General features: G+C 39.2%; 1 protein-coding gene across 1 annotated transcript in view; it reads right to left on the bottom strand.

Annotated features, from left to right (window-relative positions):
• The window catches only part of GPR158 (G protein-coupled receptor 158), a 548344-nt gene that overhangs the window by 468824 nt on the left and 59625 nt on the right, over positions 1 to 19895 (bottom strand). Inside the window, exon 3 of the mRNA XM_055428550.2 lies at positions 14762 to 14831. The gene's annotated coding sequence lies outside the window, so the exon portion shown is untranslated. The remainder of the gene's footprint in view (positions 1 to 14761; positions 14832 to 19895) is intronic.

The following is a 19895-nucleotide window of genomic DNA, read 5'->3' on the forward strand; positions in this document are numbered from 1 at the left end:
AACAGTCAACACACCAAAATATTCTACGATTTTACAAGCAGTCCCCCTTGAGAATGTAGCTAAGTCATATGGTTTCTCTTCTGTGACAAGAGACAATTTTACCAGATATTTTCCCATGGAATAATGAGGGTAAACAGCTTCCCAGCCTGCCAGAGAATTTTTTCTGTCATCTCTATGCCACCCTATTCATGACTATTAGAAAGAATTGGGCCTTTCTGGGGTTGCTACTAGTCGGACACGACTGAGCGACTTCACTTTCACTTTTCACTTTCACACATTGGAGAAGGAAATGGCAACCCACTCCAGTGTTCTTGCCTGGAGAATCCCAGGGACGGCAGAGCCTGGTCTGCTGCTGTCTATGGGGTCGCACAGAGTCGGACACGACTGAAGCGACTTAGCAGCAGCAGCAGCAGCAGGGCTCATAAACCTGTCAAGTCTTACCTTTCATAGGATTCTATTCCAAGAATGACTCTTGTATCTTTTAAGTGGACAAAGTTACCAGATACCACTCTAATGGCAGAAAACAAAGAGGAATTAAAGAGCCTCTTGATGAGGGTAAAAGAAGACAATGAAAAAGCTGGCTTAAAACTAAGCTGGATGCATGTTCAATGGCATCCAGTCCCATAATTTCATGGCAAATAGAAGGGAAAATGTGGAAGCAACTTTCCTCTTCTTGGGCTCTAAAATCTCTGTGGATGGTGACTGCAGCCATGAAATTAGAAGATGATTGCTTCTTGGAAGGAAAGCTATGACAAACGTAGACAGTGTATTAAAAAGCAAAGACATCACTTTGCTGATAAATGTCCATATAGTCAAGGCTATGGTCTTTCCAGTAGTCATGTTCAAATATGAAAGTTGGCCCATAAAGAAGGCAGTGCACTGAAGAATTGATGGTTTTGAATTGTGGTGCTGGAGAAGAGTCTTGGGAGTCCCTTGGACATCAAGGAGATCAAACCTGTCAATCCTAGAGGAAATCAGTCTTGAATACTTCTTGGAAGGACTAATGTTGAAGCTGAAGCTCCAATACTTTGGTCACCTAATGTGAAGAGCCAAGTCATTGGAATAGACCCTGATGCTGGGAAAGATTGAAGGCAGGAGGAGAAAAGGGTGACAGAGGATGAGATGGTTGGACAGCATCACCAATTCAATGGACATGAACTTGGGCAAACTCTGGGAGGTGGGGAGGAACAGGGAGGCCTGGCGTTCTGCAGTCCGTGGGGTTGCAAAGATCTGGATACAACTTGGCGATTGAACAACAACAATAACCAGTTTGGTATTATATGCTCAAGACTCCTTATTCACCAATAGAGTTCAAAGCTTCTTTTTGGCAAGAGAAACAACAGAACAGAGGGACCCAGAAGCTGTCTACTTTCCTTTCTATCTCCTGGCCTTTCTGAGGACAATACAAAGGATGAACCTTAATCTTGTGCAATTCCCACATGTATGAGCTGTGCTTTTTGGACTCGTACAGGTTTCTTTTATCTTTATTGGCTTTGAGGAGACAAATTTTCTCCTGGGTAAGCTCTATGGCTGTACACAGCCAAGAGGCCAGGCTTCAGGCCCAGAGCACCCTGGAGGTCACATGTGGTTCCATCTGGACAAATGCTTTACCACAAATTCCCTGGCTTCTCTTCAGAATTATTGAGATGACAGGCAACTTGCCACCCACGTGGTAAGATGGTGTCCAGCACCAACACAAAAGCCTTATAAGATATGGGTGGTAGAAAGAGTGAGACTAGTGATTTAGGCTTCAAATTATAACTTTATCTTAGAATTTGGAACACTATCTTACTATATCATTAAAGGGCTGTAGTTCTTTTGTAATGCACACCAAAGCCTTTCCAGAAATCACTGTGACACACCCTTTGGGGATTTAAAATACAGTAGTAAAGCTTCAAAGAGTCTCTTTCTTCTAAGGGTATTTTATAACATAAAAAATGAAGAATGTGCCAAGGTTCCAAGTTTTCGAAACTTCTAGTTATTTTGATATTAGCCAAACAAGTTGATGACAATTGACCCATTACTTTTAAAAGCTGAATAAAATGGAAACTTTTCATACAGTAAAAATCTAAGCCAAGGGCCTTAAAGTGAATAATCCTTTTTGTGAAAAATGCATTCATCTTATGTTTCTAGTAGTATCTCATGAGTTTATTTTAAGCAATTATCTGGCAGAGATTCATCACATGACACTTTGGGTATTTTTTAAGACTGAGGTATTTTTCATATAAAAGGAATTTAATTATATTAAATGTTCTGATAGATATTATTATAATCCCTTTAATACAAATATTGAGGTTAATTGTCTTAAATAGTTTAAATGGTTAGATACACACTATTGATACTATGTATAAAGTAGATAACTAATGAGAACATACTGTATAGAACAGGGAACTCTACTCAATGCTCTGTGGTTACCTAAATGGGAAGGAGGAGATATATATATATATGTATAATTTTATGTACCACTAAGGAAGGAAAAAACCCTAACAATTAAACTGTCACAGTGCTTTCTTATCACTTAGAATTTTTATTTCACACTTGGTGAAATAGCTCTTTTCACCTCAAGATGGAAATTTTTTCCAATGTATTCACACGTGACATAAAAAGACTAAGGTTAAGGGTTTTTACCATTTTCTGTGCTGTCAGTAGTGTTGGTGATACATTCCATATGAGAAGACCCCAAAATTGTCTTTGAGATTTTATTTCAAGCTACTGACCCTTCTTCTGCAAGTTTTGATGATAATGGGCTTTCCTCCAATGGCAAGCATGTCCTTCAACTAATATCAAAATTTGCCACTCTGCTATTCCCATTCCTTTTCTGCATACACAAAAGTTTTTCATGTCCAGGATGAATAGTACTATCAGTTCAGTTCAGTTCAGTCAGTCAGTCATGTCCGACTCTGCCACCCCATGAACTGCAGCATGCCAGACCTCCCTGTCCATCACCAACTCCCAGAGTTCACCCAAACTCATGTCCATTGAGTCAGTGATGCCATCCAACCATCTCATTCTCTGTCATCCCCTTCTCCTCCTGCCTTCAATCTTTCCTAGGATCAGGGTCTTTTCAAATGAGTCAGCTCTTCACATCAGGTGGCCAAAGTATTGGAGTTTCAGCTTCAACATCAGTCCTTCCAATGAACACCCAGGACTGATCTCCTTTAGGATGGACTGGTCGGATCTCCTTGCAGGCAAGGGACTCTCAAGGGTCTTATTCAACACCACAGTTCAAAAGCATCAATTCTTTGGCGCTCAGCCTTCTTTATAGTCCAACTCTCACAACCATATATGACTATGGGAAAAATCATAGCCTTGACTAGACAGACCTTTGTTGACAAAGTAATGTCTCTGCTTTTCTATATGCTGTCTAGGTTGATCATAACTTTCCTTCCGAGGAGCAAGTGTCTTTTAATTTCATGGCTGCAATCACCATCTGCAGTGATTTTGGAGCCCCCAAAAATAAAGTCTGACACTGTTTCCACTGTTTCTCCATCTATTTCTCATGAAGTGATGGGACCAGATGCCATGATCTTCGTTTTCTGAATGTTGAGCTTCAAGCCAACCTTTTCACTCTCCTCTTTCAATTTCATCAAGAGGCTCTTTAGTTCTTCACTTTCTGCCATAAGGGTGGTGTCATCTGCATATCTGAGGTTATTGATATTTGTCCTGGCAATCTTGATTCCAGCTTGTGCTTCTTTCAGCCCAGCGTTTCTCATGATGTACCCTGCATATAAGTTAAATAAGCAGGGTGACAATATACAACCTTGACGTACTCGTTTTCCTATTTGGAACCAGTCTGTTGTTCCATTCCTGACCTGCATACAGGTTTCTCAAGAAGCAGGTTAGGTGGTCTGGTATTCCCATCTCTTTCAGAATTTTCCACAGTTTATTGTGATCCACACAATCAAAGGCTTTGGCATAGTCAATAAAGCAGAAATAGATGTTTTACTGGAACTCTCTTGCTTTTTCCATGATCCAGCAGATGTTGGCAATTTGATCTCTGGTTCGTCTGCCTTTTCTAAAACCAACTTGAACATCTGGAAGTTCACGGTTCACGTATTGCTGAAGCCTGGCTTGGAGAATTTTGATCATGACTTTACTAGCGTGTGAGATGAGTGCAATTGTGCAAATGTAAATGTCAGTTAAACTCAACAAATATACAGTCAACAATGGACAGAACTCAGTTGAAGTAATGACCAAGTTTGCTTATGTGTGTATAATGAAACATCAGAACTGCACCTGGTTGACAGTGACTATGAGATAGCATGAGTTCTAAGGCAGCCTCATTTCAGAGATGTTCAGATATGAAAACTATGCATCTTATTATTATTATTTTACTTTTTGGCTGCACCATGCAACATGTGATATCTTCATTCCCTGATCAGGGATTGAACCCACACACCTGCATTTGGAAGTGTGGAGTCTTAACCACTGGACTGCCAGGGAAGTCCTGAAAATAGATATCTTAAAATAGATGTAATATAGTAGTAGCCTTTCTACTAAAACATTCCCCATTTCCTAGATGTTACCTTTCTTTTAAAACCTAGCTCAAACCCAGCTCATTGTAGAAGCGCCCACAAATATTACACCACTCAACCCACCACATTGCTCACAGAACCCTATGTATCCACTTACACAGTAGTATGTCACATTTGCTCTCTTTTTCAAAATAAACTCTTAGGAATCAGGCTGTAAGAATTCTCTTTGATATTGCTTAGCATGGCTTTCAGCTAAGATCTGGGGTGATGCCCTCCTGGGAAATTCAAGGAGCATAAAAAAGCAGTGGACATAAAAGTGCCCACTTTGATGGTTAGTTTAGCAAACTTACAGTTTAACATTGAATGTGCAAACACTTTCCCTTATATTATAGCTTTTAGCCTAGCCCTGTGACACCTACCTATTAAATCCACAATCTGTTGCGTTTGACTTCCAACCAATGCTTAATTTGTGTAGCTTAGATATTTCTGTGGAAATTTCCTACCATGATTACTCTACCATCTAACAGAGAAAGAGTTCTGTTCCTATGGTAACTGTGTAGAACAGTACATGCTTACTATACCTCTAAAATATGCAGCCATCCTTATGGGAATACACATCATCTTGAAAGGATTTTCCCCCTGCAATAAACATTGATTCTTGCCTGCCCCCGCACACACACACATTTTCACCTGATTTCAAAATAAAACTTCATAAGAATTGCTAAGGAATAATTTGAGGAGATGAGAACCATGGAGGAGTCGGGGCCCTGCAGCTGTCATGGGAGAGCAACACAGTCTTCGAGTGGCTTCTGGGAACACGTACCCAGTCGTGTTAGGTTGTATTTCTCCTAAACTCTGTTTTCCATGTATCATCATGTTTTCTGTGTTTGAGACGTTGCTATGCAAAATGATATAAAAGAGCGGGGTTTTTTCCCTAAGGCCGTCAAGCTCAGCAAATGCAAGTTTAGAATGATGCAAAAGTTTCTCAGAAAAAGTTTAGAATTCCTTGAGGAATGATCTAAGAATGTTCATGATAAAAAAGAATACAAGTCGATAACGGCCAGAAATGTCATTCTACACGGTAGTTAATCAGTTCCAGGGTTTCCGTAACTATTGGTATTGCTTAAGCCACAATTTTAAGACGGTTTTTAATTTGCATTTTTGCAAGCAGGAGACTCTCTCCATCTTTTTTCTTCAAATTCATTAGCCTTAGGACTTCCCTAGTGGTCCAGTGGTAAAGAATCCACTCTTCTACTGCAGGGGATGCAGGTTCAATCCCTGGACGGAGAACTAAGATCCTGCATGGCTCATGATGCAGCCAAAAAAAAAAAAATTAATTAGCCTCTCTGCTACAGGGACTTCCCTGGTGGTCCAATGGCTAAGAGTCCACACTCCCAATGTAGGGGGCCCAACTGAAGGAGTTAGAAGGCACCTAAGTTGGTAGGGCTATGCTGCTGCTGCTGCTAAGTCACTTCAGTCGTGTCCGACTCTGTGCAACCCCATAGACGGCAGCCCACCAGGCTCCCCCGTCCCTGGGATTCTCCAGGCAAGAACACTGGAGTGGGTTGCCATTTCCTTCTCCAATGTGTGAAAGTGGGGGACTGATAAAAAAGGTGAGTGTGCAGTTATACCATTCATAGCAGGTCCAGGGGGAGCCTGGACAGCAGAGGAGTTTATGAAGGATCTTAGCTGCTTGATGAGTGAGGAGGTGTCAGCATCTGTTGGCAGAGGACATAGAAGGTGTTTCCTCCTTCTGAGTTTGCCATGCTGGCTCTCAAACCCTCATTTTTGTGCCATCTCAGATCTCATGGACAGGAACACCTCAGAAAACCCCATTTTATGCGCTGTTTCCCCTGTTCATCAGCCCCAGCCAGAAAAGGATCATTGTCAGAGAGAAAGAAAACAGAGTTCTTCTTCATGGGCCTGGGAAAACCCTGATCCCTATATCTGGATAAGAAGGAAGAAGGAATGGGAGCCTGAGATCTTAAGAGCATATTGATTTAAAAATCTACCAGGAAACATTTTCCACCAATATTTTCCCTGCTTTTGGTGTCCCAGTGATGATGTAACTGATGACCAGAAATACCAGAAGCTAAGTCTCTGGTTAAAATATTTTTTAAAAATTACTTTATCACATATATATAAGAAAATGTTATCACTTCACATTTTCTTATATATATATATATATTTAATTAATTAGTTAATTTATTTGGCTGTGTTGGGTCTTAGTCGCCACACACAGGATCTTCATTGCACCTGCAGGGTCTTTCCTTTTGGTGCACAGACTCTCTAGTCACCGTGCTCAAACTCCAAAGTGTGGGCTAAGTAGTTGTGGCACACAGCTTAGTTGCTCCATGGCACGTGGGATCTTAGTTCCCTGACCAGGGATCAAACCTGGGTCCCCTTTGTTGCAAGGAGGCTTCTTAACCACTGGACCACCAGGGAAGTCCCTCTTATATTTTTAGGCTGCAGCTAATTTATTTCAGTCTTGGGCATGTGAAGCCATGATTATTTGGTCAACTGGGAGGTATATATATATATATATATATATATATATATATAAACATCTATTTCTATATATGTATATATGTTATATATCTACATCTATCTATATCTCTCTACATATATCTTTATATATACTAACTATATATATCTATGTGTATATATATAGATGTATATATATAACATATATATACACATATATAAAAATAGACATTCCACACAAAAGTATATATATAGATGTCACTACTATCCAAATAAAGGCATAAAGGAGGGTCAGGATCACAGTGAGACTGAGAAAAGTCTCTTGTAAAATTTTTGTTCAACAATCTAAATGAAGAATTAAGCAAAGAGTAACACAATGAGAAATACTAGGGCTTAACCAAAAGAAAGAAAAGACACAGAATTCATGATCTTTCATGCCTTACCTCCATGGCGAGTATTCAGCTCATTTGGAGGTTTATTCCCCTTTGTAAGAGCCAAAGTCTTTGATCATTTCTGGGCATAGCAACCCTCAGAGGCAGACCAGGTGGTACCAGCTGCACATGATGAAAGAAATCACATGCTTTCATTGTGTAGAGTAATGACAGAGGAAAGGGCAGTCCAGACCAGCTGGATCCATTTCACTTTTTCAAGTGTGCATGCACACACACATACACACACAGAGCAGAAAAAGAAGACTCTGAATCTGTAGAGGCAGGTATTGAACCTGCTACCCAAAGGTCTAATATCTTCTGGGTCTGTTATGGTGAGCAAAACAGCAGGCCTTGCTCATAGTAAAGAGTAAATTTATTTATAAAATTAGCCAAAAAAGAGCTAAATTATTACATGACTCCTCAAAGCCATGAGGAGCCAAAAAAAAGAGAGAAACAGAGGTATTGCCACATTTGCTTCTCTAAAATAGTAGTAATAGTAAACATATATATATATATATGTATATGTATATATAGCAGCTACTAGGGTGTGCATTGTTCTAAGTACTTAATGTAAATAAACTCACTTCACGTTCATAATGGTAAAAGAATCCACCTGCAATGCAGGAGACCCAGGTTTGATCCCTGGGTAGGAAAGATCCCCTGGAGAAGGGAATGACAACCCATTCTAGTATTCTTGCCTGTGAATTCCATGGACAGAGGAGCCTGGTGGGCTACAGTCTATGGAGTTACAGAGTCAGACATGACTGAATAACTAACACACACACTCACACACAATGCTTATAAAAATCTTTTGATTATAGCTCAGTACGATTTTCCTCCTTTTCTAGAAATAGGGAAATTGAGGCACAGAAAGGTTAGATAATTGCCCAAGATCTCACCACTACTGACTGGCAGCGGAAGAGTTGACAAGGGACAGTGTGGATGTCATAAAGAGAGGCATACACTCAGACACCTGAAGAGTAAATGATGTACACCTCACCAAGATTTCACTTAATCTTTAGCATCTTTCTTGTCCCACAGTCCACCCACTTTCAGTTCAGTTCAGTCGCTCAGTCGTGTCTGACTCTTTGCGACCCCATGAACTGCAGCACGCCAGGCTTCCCTGTCCATCACCAATTCCCGGAGTTTGCTCAAACTCATGTCCATTGAGTCGGCGATGCCATCCAACCATCTCATTCTCTGTCATCCCCTTCTCCTCCTGCCTTCAATCTTTTCCAGCATCAGGGTCTTTTCCAGTAAGTCAGTTTTTCACATCAGGTGACCACAGTATTGGAGTTTCAGCTTCAACATCAGTCCTTCCAATGAATATTCAGGACTCATTTCCTTTAGGATGGACTGGTTGGATCTCCTTGCAGTCCAAGTGACTCTCAAGAGTCTTCTTCACCACCACAGTTCAAAAGTATCCATTCTTTAGTGCTTAGCTTTCTTTATAGTCCAACTCTCACATTCATACATGACTACTGGAAAAACCATAGCTTTGACTAGATGGACCTATGTTGGCAAAGTAATGTTTCTGATTTTTAATATGCTGTCTAGGTTGATCATAGCTTTTCATAGCTTTTTCCATCCACTTTAGTGCCCGTGTAAGTGAAGTGGCACATTCTAACAGAAAGTTAGAGGCTGCATCATGGAAAGGCACTGGGAAACCAGGCTGGCCACACAGGCTGCTCAATGGATGCCGGAAAGCGTCTTCAGAAAGTGGTGTCCAGAAAAGCACCAAGGCACTGAGAGAAAAGATGGAAGGAAACTGGAGGGCATTGCCATCTTTGAAAGTTGACACAGCCTTCGAAGTTAGTAAGTTGCACATACCACATGCAATGGGGTCTCTCCTTTATTAGCCACTTCAGTACTAAGGATTTTGCATGTTTGGCTCTGTATTAAAGATGGGTCTAAGAAGAGAAGCTCATTTCTGATTCCTGCCATAAGCCTCATGAATTTAAAATATCAGTACTTTGGGAAGTATATTGCTCAGCCTTGACTGAAACTCACCTTTCTGTATATGAGATGGAAATAATATTAATGAGTCCTATAAGTGCATTAATTATTTTTTTTTTTTGCCATACCATGTAGCTTGTTAGATCTTAGTCCCCCAACCAGGGACTGAACCTGGGCCATAGCAGTGAAAGTGCAGAGTCCTAACCACTGGACAGCCAAGGAATTCCCTATATCTATTAATATTATAAACTCAAACTCCCATTTTGAAAGACTAAGAGAAAACAGAAATGCTTGAATCCATAATAAAAAGAAAGTGTAGAAATCAAGTTTTGATTTTGCTTTTTGACTCAAGCTTTGATATATGTTTCTCTATGTTCAAAACACAATCAGAAATATAAACGACCCAATCAAAAAATGGGCCAAAGAACTAAACAGACATTTCTCCAAAGAAGACATACAGATGGCTAACAAACACATGAAAAAATGCTCAACTTCCCTCATAATCAGAGAAATGCAAATCAAAACCACAATGAGATACCATTTCACACCAGTCAGAATGGCTGCTATCCAAAAGTCTACATGTAATAAATGCTGGAGAGGATGTGAAGAGAAGGGAACCCTCTTACACTGTTGGTGGGAATGCAAACTAGTACAGCCAGTATGGAGAACAGTGTGGAGATGCCTCAAAAAACTGGAAATAGAACTGCCATACACGCCGGCTCTGGCGGTGCAGACGCGAGAGACGCCAGCTCAGTGCAACAGACCATACGCAGAAGCGTGGCCGAGAGGAGCTACCCCATGCCCAAGGTCAGGGCGGTGGCCGAGAGGAGCTGTCCCACGTCCAAGAGGCGGTGGCTACGCGAGCACAGGAGGGCCGAGAGGAGCTACTCCACGTTCAAGGTCAGGAGGGGTGGCCTTGAGGAGATACCCCTCGTCCAAGGTAAGGTACAGCGGCTGCACTTTGCTGGAGCGGCTGTGAAGAGATATTCCACGACCAAGGTAAGAGAAACCCAAATAAGAGGGTAGGTATTGGAAGGGGGCATTAGAGGGCAGACACACTGAAATCATAATCACAAAAAACTAGTTGATCTGATCATATGAACCACAGCCCTGTCTAACTCAATGAAACTAAGCCATGCCATGTGCGACATGTCATGGTGGAGAGGTCTGACAGAATGTGGTCCACTGGAGAACGGAATGGCAACCCATTTCAGTATACTTGCCTTGAGAACCCCATGAACAGTATAAAAAGGCAAAATGATAGGATACTGAATGAGGAATTCCCCAGGTTGGTAGGTGCCCAGTATGCTACTGGAGATCAGTGGAGAAATAACTCCAGAAAGAATGAAGGGATGGAGCCAAAGCAAAACCAATACCCAGTTGTGGATGTGACTGGTGATAGAAGCAAGGTCCGGTGCTGTAAAGAGCAATATTGCATAGGAACCTGGAATGTTAGGTCCATGAATCAAGGCAGATTGGAAGTAGTCAAACAGGAGATGGCAAGAGTGAATGTCGACATTCTAGGAATCAGTGAACTAAAATGGACTGGAATGGGTGAATTTAACTCAGATGACCATTATATCTACTACTGTGGGCAGGAATCCCTTAGAAAAAATGGAGTAGCCATCATGGTCAACAAAAGAGTCCGAAATGCAGTACTTGGATGCAATCTCAAAAATGACAGAATGATCTCTGTGCGTTTCCAAGGCAAACCATTCAGTATTACAGTAATCCAAGTCTATGCCCCAACCAGTAATGCTGAAGAAGCTGAAGTTGAACGATTCTATGAAGACCTACAAGACCTGTTAGAACTAACACCCAAAAAAGATGTCCTTTTCATTATAGGGGACTGGAATGCAAAAGTAGGAAGTCAAGAAACACCTGGAGTAACAGGCAAATTTGGCCTTGGAGCACGGAATGAAGCAGGGCAAAGGCTAATAAGGAGTTTTGCCAAGAGAACGCACTGGTCATAGCAAACACACTCTTCCAACAACACAAAAGAAGACTCTACACATGGACATCACCAGATGGTCAACACCAAAATCAGATTGATTATATTCTTTGCAGCCAAAGATGAAGAAGCTCTATACAGTTAACAAAAACAAGACCAGGAGCTGACTGTGGCTCACATCATGAACTCCTTATTGCCAAATTCAGACTGAAATTAAAGAAAGTAGGGAAAACTACTAGACCATTCAGATATGACCTAAATCAAATCCCTTATGATTATACAGTGGAAGTAAGAAATAGATTTAAGGGACTAGATCTGATAGATAGAGTGCCTGATGAACTCTGGATGGAGGTTCGTGACATTGTACAGGAGACAGGGACCAAGACCATCCCCATGGAAAAGAAATGCAAAAAAGCGAAATGGCTGTCTGAGGAGGCCTTACAAATAGCTGTGAAAAGAAGAGAAGCGAAAAGCAAAGGAGAAAAGGAAAGACATAAGCATCTGAATGCAGAGTTCCAAAGAATAGCTAGGAGAGATAAGAAAGCCTTCCTCAACGATAAATGCAAAGAAATAGAGGAAAACAACAGAATAGGAAAAACAAGAGATCTTTTCAAGAAAATTAGAGATATCAAGGGAACATTTCATGCAAAGATGGGCTCGATAAAGGACAGAAATGGTATGGACCTAACAGAAGCAAAAGATATTAAGAAGAGGTGGCAAGAATACACAGAAGAACTGTACAAAAAAGATCTTCACGACCAAGATAATCACGATGGCGTTATCACTCACCTGGAACCAGACATATTGGAATGTGAAGTCAAGTGGGCCTTAGAGAGCATCACTACGAACAAAGCTAGTGGAGGTGATGGAATTCCAATTGAGCTATTTCAAATCCTGAAAGATGATGCTGTGAAAGTGCTGCACTCATATGTCAGCAAATCTGGAAAACTCAGCAGTGGCCACAGGACTGGAAAAGGTCAGTCTTCATTCCAATCCCAAACAAAGGCAATGCCAAAGAATGCTCAAACTACCACACAATCGCACTCATCTCACACGCTAGTAAAGTCATGCTCAAAATTCTCCAAGCCAGGCTTCAGAAATATGTGAACCGTGAAAGTCCAGATGTTCAAGCAGGTTTTAGAAAAGGCAGAGGCACCAGAGATCAAATTGCCAACATCCACTGGATCATGGAGAAAGCAAGAGAGTTCCAGAAAAACATCTATTTCTGCTTCATTGACTATGCCAAAGCCTTTGACTGTGTGGATCACAATAACCTGTGGAAAATTCTGAAAGAGATGGGAATCCCAGACCACCTGACCTGCTTCTTGAGAAACCTATATGCAGGTCAGGAAGCAACAGAACTGGCCATGGAACAACAGACTGGTTCCAAATAGGAAAAGGAGTGTGTCAAGGTTGTATATTGTCACCCTGCTTATTTAATTTATATGCAGAGTACATCATGAGGAACGCTGGGCTGGAAGAAGCACAAGCTGGAATCAAGATTGCCGGGAGAAATATCAATAACCTCAGATATGCAGATGACACCACCCTTATGGCAGAAAGTGAAGAGGAACTCAAAGGACTTTTGATGAAAGTGAAAGAGGAGAGTGAAAAGTTTGGCTTGAAGCTCAACATTCAGAAAACTAAGATCATGGCATCTGGTCCCATCACTTCATGGGAAATAGATGGAAAAACAGTGGAAACAGTGTCAGACTTTATTTTTTTGGGCTCCAAAATCACTGCAGATTCTGATTGCAGCCATGAAATTAAAAGACGCTTACTCCTTGGAAGGAAAGTTATGACCAACCTAGATAGCATATTAAAAAGCAGAGACATTACTTTGCCAACCAAGGTCCGTCTAGTCAAGGCTATGGTTTTTCCCGTGTTCATGTATGGATGTGAGAGTTGGACTGTGAAGAAAGCTGATCGCCGAAGAATTGATGCTTTTGAACTGTGGTGCTGGAGAAGACTCTTGAGAGTCCCTTGGACTGCAAGGAGATCCAACCAGTCCATTCTAAAGGAGATCAATCCTGGGTGTTCATTGGAAGGACTGATGCTAAAGCTGAAGCTCCAATACTTTGGCCACCTCATGCGATGAGTTGACTCACTGGAAAAGACTCTGATGCTGGGAGGGATTGGGGGTGGGAGTAGAAGGGGGCGACAGAGAATGAGATGGCTGGATGGCATCACCGACTCGGTGGACATGAGTTTGAGTGAACTCCAGGAGTTGGTGATGGACAGGGAGGCCTGGCATGCTGTGATTCATGGGGTTGCAAAGAGTCGGACACGACTGAGTGACTGAACTCAACTGAACTGATGATCCAGCAATCGCACTCCTGGGCATACACACCGAGGAAACCAGAATTGAAAGAGACACATGTACTCCAATGTTCATTGCAGCACTGTTTATAATAGGGAGGACATGGAAGCAACCTAGATGTCCATCTGCAGACAAATGGATAAGAAAGCTTTGGTACATATACACAATGGAGTATTACTCAGCCATTAAAAAGAATGCATTTGAATCAGTTCTAATGAGGTGGATGAAACTGGAGCCTATTATACAGAGTGGAGTAAGCCAGAAAGAAAAACACCAATACAGTATACTAACGCATATATGTGGAATTTAGAAAGATGGAAATGATAAACCTGTGTACGAGACAGCAAAAGAGACACAGGTTTATAGAACAGTCTTTGGGACTCTGTGGGAGAGGGTGAGGGTGGGATGATTTGGGAGAATGGCATTGAAACATGTATATTATCATATGTGAAATGAATCACCAGTCCAGGTTCGACGCATGATACAGGATGCTTGGGGCTAGTGCACGGGGATGACCCGGAGGGAGGATAAGAGGAGGAAGGAGGTGGGAGGAGGGTTCAGGAAGGGGAACTCATGTACACCCGGGGCGGATTCATGTCAATGTATGGCAAAACCAACCAATATAATATTGTAAAATAATTAGCCCCCAATAAAAAAATAAATAAAAACATAATCAATGTTTTCTTTGTGTTTGGTTATGTTTCTCTATTGTAGAAAGCATGAAATAAAGAAAACCCTTTCACAGACTTTTCTCACGTTATTCCATACAGAGAGTGCTACAGACTAATTAAATATGGGTGTACTGGCTATCAGACAAACCTTTTCCTTTCTCTCTTCAAAAGAGGGTAGAAACAGTTGAGACCAGCGTACGATCTCTTGCTCTAGGACACTAATTCCTAACTGGAAATGATTCTGCCCCTTCCTCCACTCCAGGAGGACATATAACACTTTCTAGAGATTCTTTTATTGCCACAGCTGGAAATGATACTGGCTTCTAGCAGGTAAAAGTCAAGGATGCAGCTAAACTTCTTAAAATCCACTGAACAGCCCAATGACAAATACTTATTTGGCCCAAATTGTCAATATTGCTAGGGCTGAGAAACCCTGGTCTAAGACCTGGTAAAATGCTTGGGAGTTTACATACCTGGGCGCCCCCATTTTCAAAATCTTCTAGAAGTCCAAACCTAGGGAATCTCTGCACAGTAGAGCTGCCTCTGTGGAAAGAGAACATCTTGCCTGTATTCTCCATTAATTTTTACAAGTTCATAAACTGGGCTTAGATAATTATTTCCACTGTCTTCTTTCTCTATTTTTTTCTCTTTATGCAAAGGCCAGCTGTATTTTGAGAATTTTTGCTTATCTGTTACTTTACATGATTTTTCATGGTTTGATTTTTAGGCCAGACTTTTCATTTTTACTGAATTTTATTTTTTTACAAGAAGAAAATGTGGAAGAAGATTTGGAAAAAAAAAAAGAAAAAACCTCTTAAAATGTCTAATCTCTCTAAGAATAAGAACAATCACTGGAAACTTATGTCTCAGGTTTTCCGAATTAACACAAAATGGTTTCTGAACAACTACTCAAGTGACTATTTCAGTAACACTCTTAATATTTATCATTTTTAAAAGTTTGGTATTTAAAAAAATTCAATCTTATTGATTCAACAACTGGACTGAATCCAAGAAGTATGCCAAAAGCAAGAGCTTGGTAACATAAACTAGTTTTAAGACTTAAAAAAGAAATGTTGGAAAAGAGTGCAAAAAGGTCACAGGTAACAAAAAAAAATCATAAAAGGTGATAGAACTTGACTAACAAGGTGAAAAGGTAATGAGTATAAAGTCCAGGTATGACATTTATGATTTTTGAGACAGTCTGTCTCTATCACTTAAGCTTTGGCAAAATCCCCAGACCCACAGAGAAGCCTGAGTCATCTCTCATTCCTTTATTCTCTGTAAAAGGTGACCTGGGTGTATATTCTGTGACTGACTATGCTGAACATGCTGAAAAATCTGAGACTAAAAAGCTAATGACATCAATCCTAGAGTGAGAAACATATTATTTCCTGGTAATGCATTTGGCCTTATCATACAAACTAGATTTTTCTGGTCTTATCTTCCTTCAAAGGTTCTAAACTTAGAGATGTGTTGAAAATTTCTCATTTGTGCAACTTTTAGCGTTATTTGCTCTGTGTGGGTTTGGTATGAATCAACGAGAATCTGAAGGTTATTTGTCAAGCCAAGAGACAAAGTCAGATAATCACAAAGTTGGCCTGGGCTTTGAGTTCAAAAGGATCCTAATAGTTTTGCTGAACTAAGATATAGTAGAGAATTTAAAGTAATGGGAGTGCTAAAGCAAGAAAACCGCTGACCACAGTAACAAAATATCATCTAAAATGGTCTATAGAAACAGAGCATGGCTTCACCCAGATCCTCATGCAATGCCCAGTCCTTCACTGAGGGAAAACTTTTGACTAAAAGACTTTCCCTAGGTCTTCCCTGGTGGTCCAACATTTAGGACACTTCCAATGCAGGGGCCATGGGTTGGATCATTGGTCAGGGGACGAGATCCCACATGCCACGGAGAGCTTTCAAAAAGCAAAAAAGACTTTCCCCAACTGCTTCTTACAGACACACTTAGAAAAATGCTAAGTGATTTTTAATTTGATCCATTCATTCTGTTCCTTAGCTATAAGTTATAAATGCATTTATGTTTGATGGAAATCTATCGGAAGAATATTCATTAATCTTGAAGTTAACTTATGTTATTGTCCTTCATATCCTAAACATGAAGAGCATTAAATCAAGCTAATTTTTTCTTTCTAATATAAAAAAATAATATAGCAGTAAATAAAAAATAGGTCTCCATTACTATTAAAATCCATCATTATTTGTATTGATTTTACAGAGGCTTTTCTTGTAGCTTACTTTTGTTAAATTTATATGTAAATTTTATGATATAAATTATATATATAAATATTATATACTAACATATATTAATATATAATTATATTAAAATAATATATAAAATAAAATAATATATTAAATAATTAAATGATATATAAAATAAATATATAAATATATATTATTGTAGCTTACTTTTGTTAAATTTATATGTAAATTTTATGATATAAATTTTATATATACAAATATTTATAATATATAAATATATAATATATTTATATTATATATTAACATATATTATATTAATATATAATTATATTAAAATAATATATTAATTAAATAATATATAAAATTTATATATTATAATATTATATTATATATATATATCTTCACAGATGGTGCTAGTGGTAAAGAATCCACCTGCAATGCAAGAGATGCAGACAGACACAGGTCAATCCCTGGGTTAGGAAAATTCCCTGGAGGAGGGCATGGCAACTCACTCTAGTAGTCTTGCCTGGAGAATCCCCAGGGACAAAGGAGCTTGGTGGGCTACGGTCTGATCCAGAGGGTTGCAAAGAGTCGGACATGACTGAAGCAACTTTGCATGCAGCATGCACATACATATATCAAGCTGATAACAGAGAAGGAAATGGCAACCCACTCCAGTGTTCTTGCCTGGAGAATCCCAGGGACGGGGGAGCCTGGTGGGCTTCCATCTATGGGGTCACACAGAGTCGGACACGACTGAAGTGACTTAGCAGCAGCAGCAACACAACAAATATAATTTCACGGAAAATACTGGCTCATTTACATGAAGAAACTGTGAGTGATATAGTGTAGGTTTATTTACTTAAAACTTTTCAACTGATCTGTTTATTAATCCAGAAATTCTAATTAGGGATTCTAGTTAAAATTATTCTTCTTAAATAATAGATAAAATGTATTGTGCACTCCTTAGGTTGTCTGGACACATTATTTAAGCCTCACAATAGCCCCGAGAAGTAGGAACTAACATCTTCATTGAACAGATGCAAAAAATAAGGCAAAGAAATTAAGAAACTTGCCCAAGGTCAGGCAGGAGGTGGTGGAGTCTGATTTAAAAGCTGAGTCTGCCTGCCTTGGAGCCAAAAGCCTAACACAGAGCACCATAAACTTTTCATTAGTCTAGGTATTACTTTATGGACTACAGCAGTAAAAGCACATTGTTTTAAAGTAGTCTATAGTTAAGAATTTATCATAAATTCAAATTGACTTTTTCTTATTAGTTTCAATTACTAAGCTTTTAACATATGTTAGCTAATACTCTACCCTCAAACCTCAAAGTATTTTTGCAATAAAATTTTATTCATGTTGAGTTAAAAATCCCATGAGATTTACTAAAACTTTCCATTGAAGAAAGACATTAATATTGCAAGCTAAATTTAGAACTATATATCAAGAGTCTTAAAAATATTTATACCCTATAACTTAGAAATTCCATTTCTAGAGAATTTATCCACCAGAAATAGTTAAAATATACATAAATATTTTATTAAAAACATATTTATATATTTTTATAAAATCAAAATTTGGAAGTAATAAAAATATATATTGAGGAATGGTTGACATTGCCATTTCAAGTGATATTTATAAAGAGTTTACTATCCCATGGAAAAACACTTGTGTTATATGTTTATTTTACATATAACATCAAAAGGTATTAATATTGTTAAAATGTCCATACTGCCCAAGGTAACCTAAAGATTTAATGCAATCTTTATCAAAATGTGAAATACCTATACCTATTGTAATATAATATATATAATGTAATGCTATATATTATCCATTATATTTATACTATAAATTCCATTATATATTATATACATTATCTTAGTGTATAAATATATTTCATATATATAGTGACTTATTACTCAGCCATAAAAAAGGAAATCCTCCCTTTTATGATAACATGGATGCATCCGGAGGACAGTATGCTAAATGAATGACAAGACACATACTGTATACTCTCACTTAGAAGTAGAGAAAAGAGTGGTAATTTCTGAGGACTCAGGGTGAGGTGGAATTTGGGAGATGATAAAAATGTAGCAACTTTCAGTTATAATATAAATAAGTTCTGGCCATCTAATGTATGGCATGGTGACTACAGTTAATAATACTATCTGGTACCTTTTATATTTGCTAACAGAATAGACCTTAAGTGTTCTCATCACACACACACAAAGACAACTGTGTGATTACTATGTGGATATGTTAAATAGCATGATTATGGTTAATTATTTCACAATGTATAGGCATATCTTAAGTTACTACATTTTACACCTCGTGTGTGTGTGTATGTGTGCGTGCACTCAGTCGTGTCAGACTCTTTGAGACTCTATGGATTGTAGCCCCCCAGGCTCCTCTGTCCATGGAATTTTCCAGGTAAGAATACTGGAGTGAGTTGCCATTTCCTTCTCTAGGGTATCTTTCCAGCCCAGGGATCGAATCTGTGTCACCTGTGTCTCCTGCATTTGTAGGCGAATTCTTTACCACTGAGCCACCTGGGAAGCCCCTTTTCATATCTTAAATACATACAATTTTTGTCAATTATACTCAAAAAAGCTGGAACAAAACCAAATACTTAAAATGAAAAGTTATGAACAGAATTATTAAAACTTAGCAATTTTCACCCTCTGTGAATCAGGTTTGACTTGCCATGAATGCCACTGGTGCAGCTGGGGTAGTCAGTCCTGAGTTAGAACTAACAGAGAACACAGAGAACTCAGTTTCTTCAAGTACAAACTCCACAGGACTATTAACCTGGCCACTGCAATAGAATCTCATTGTCCTGGCTATGACAATGCAGGACTTGCTATATCACATCCCAGCTTTGCCTCTTGGCTCATCTGGATATACTATATACTGCCAGTGTCTAAAAACAATGACCTTTGGAAGCCACCGCAGTTACTGAGAGAGACCAAAGGCGACTGCCACAATGAGATAGCTTGCATCTATCTTGCTACTCTGAAGGCTGATCTTGTTCGCAGTTAGAGGGGAAATAAAGTATGAATGGCAGAATGAGAGGGAGTGGGTGTGAGGGTTCATCCTTGTCTTCTAGAATAATCAAGTTTCATGTCCACTTGAAGGATGGCACAAATTGCAAAGCCATGGCCTTTCAGTGGTTGAGAAAGGCCTTAGCCATGTCCGTGTAAGTTTACTGCATATTTTTGAAAAGAAAAAAAGAAAACAATGCATAGTCAGAAAACTGTTATATTTTAAATATTTAGTCTTCTCAAATATAGCCTTTAAGTTCATATAAAATTGCCTACTTCCAGATAAGTATAAATTTAAATATCTTATAATAATGCAATTTAAAAAACCTTTTATAAAACACCCTCT

The sequence above is a fragment of the Moschus berezovskii genome, chromosome 15 (assembly GCF_049115385.1).
Source record: "Moschus berezovskii isolate FMDL1 chromosome 15, NW_MosBer_1.0, whole genome shotgun sequence".
NCBI classification, from domain to species: Eukaryota; Metazoa; Chordata; class Mammalia; order Artiodactyla; family Moschidae; genus Moschus; species Moschus berezovskii.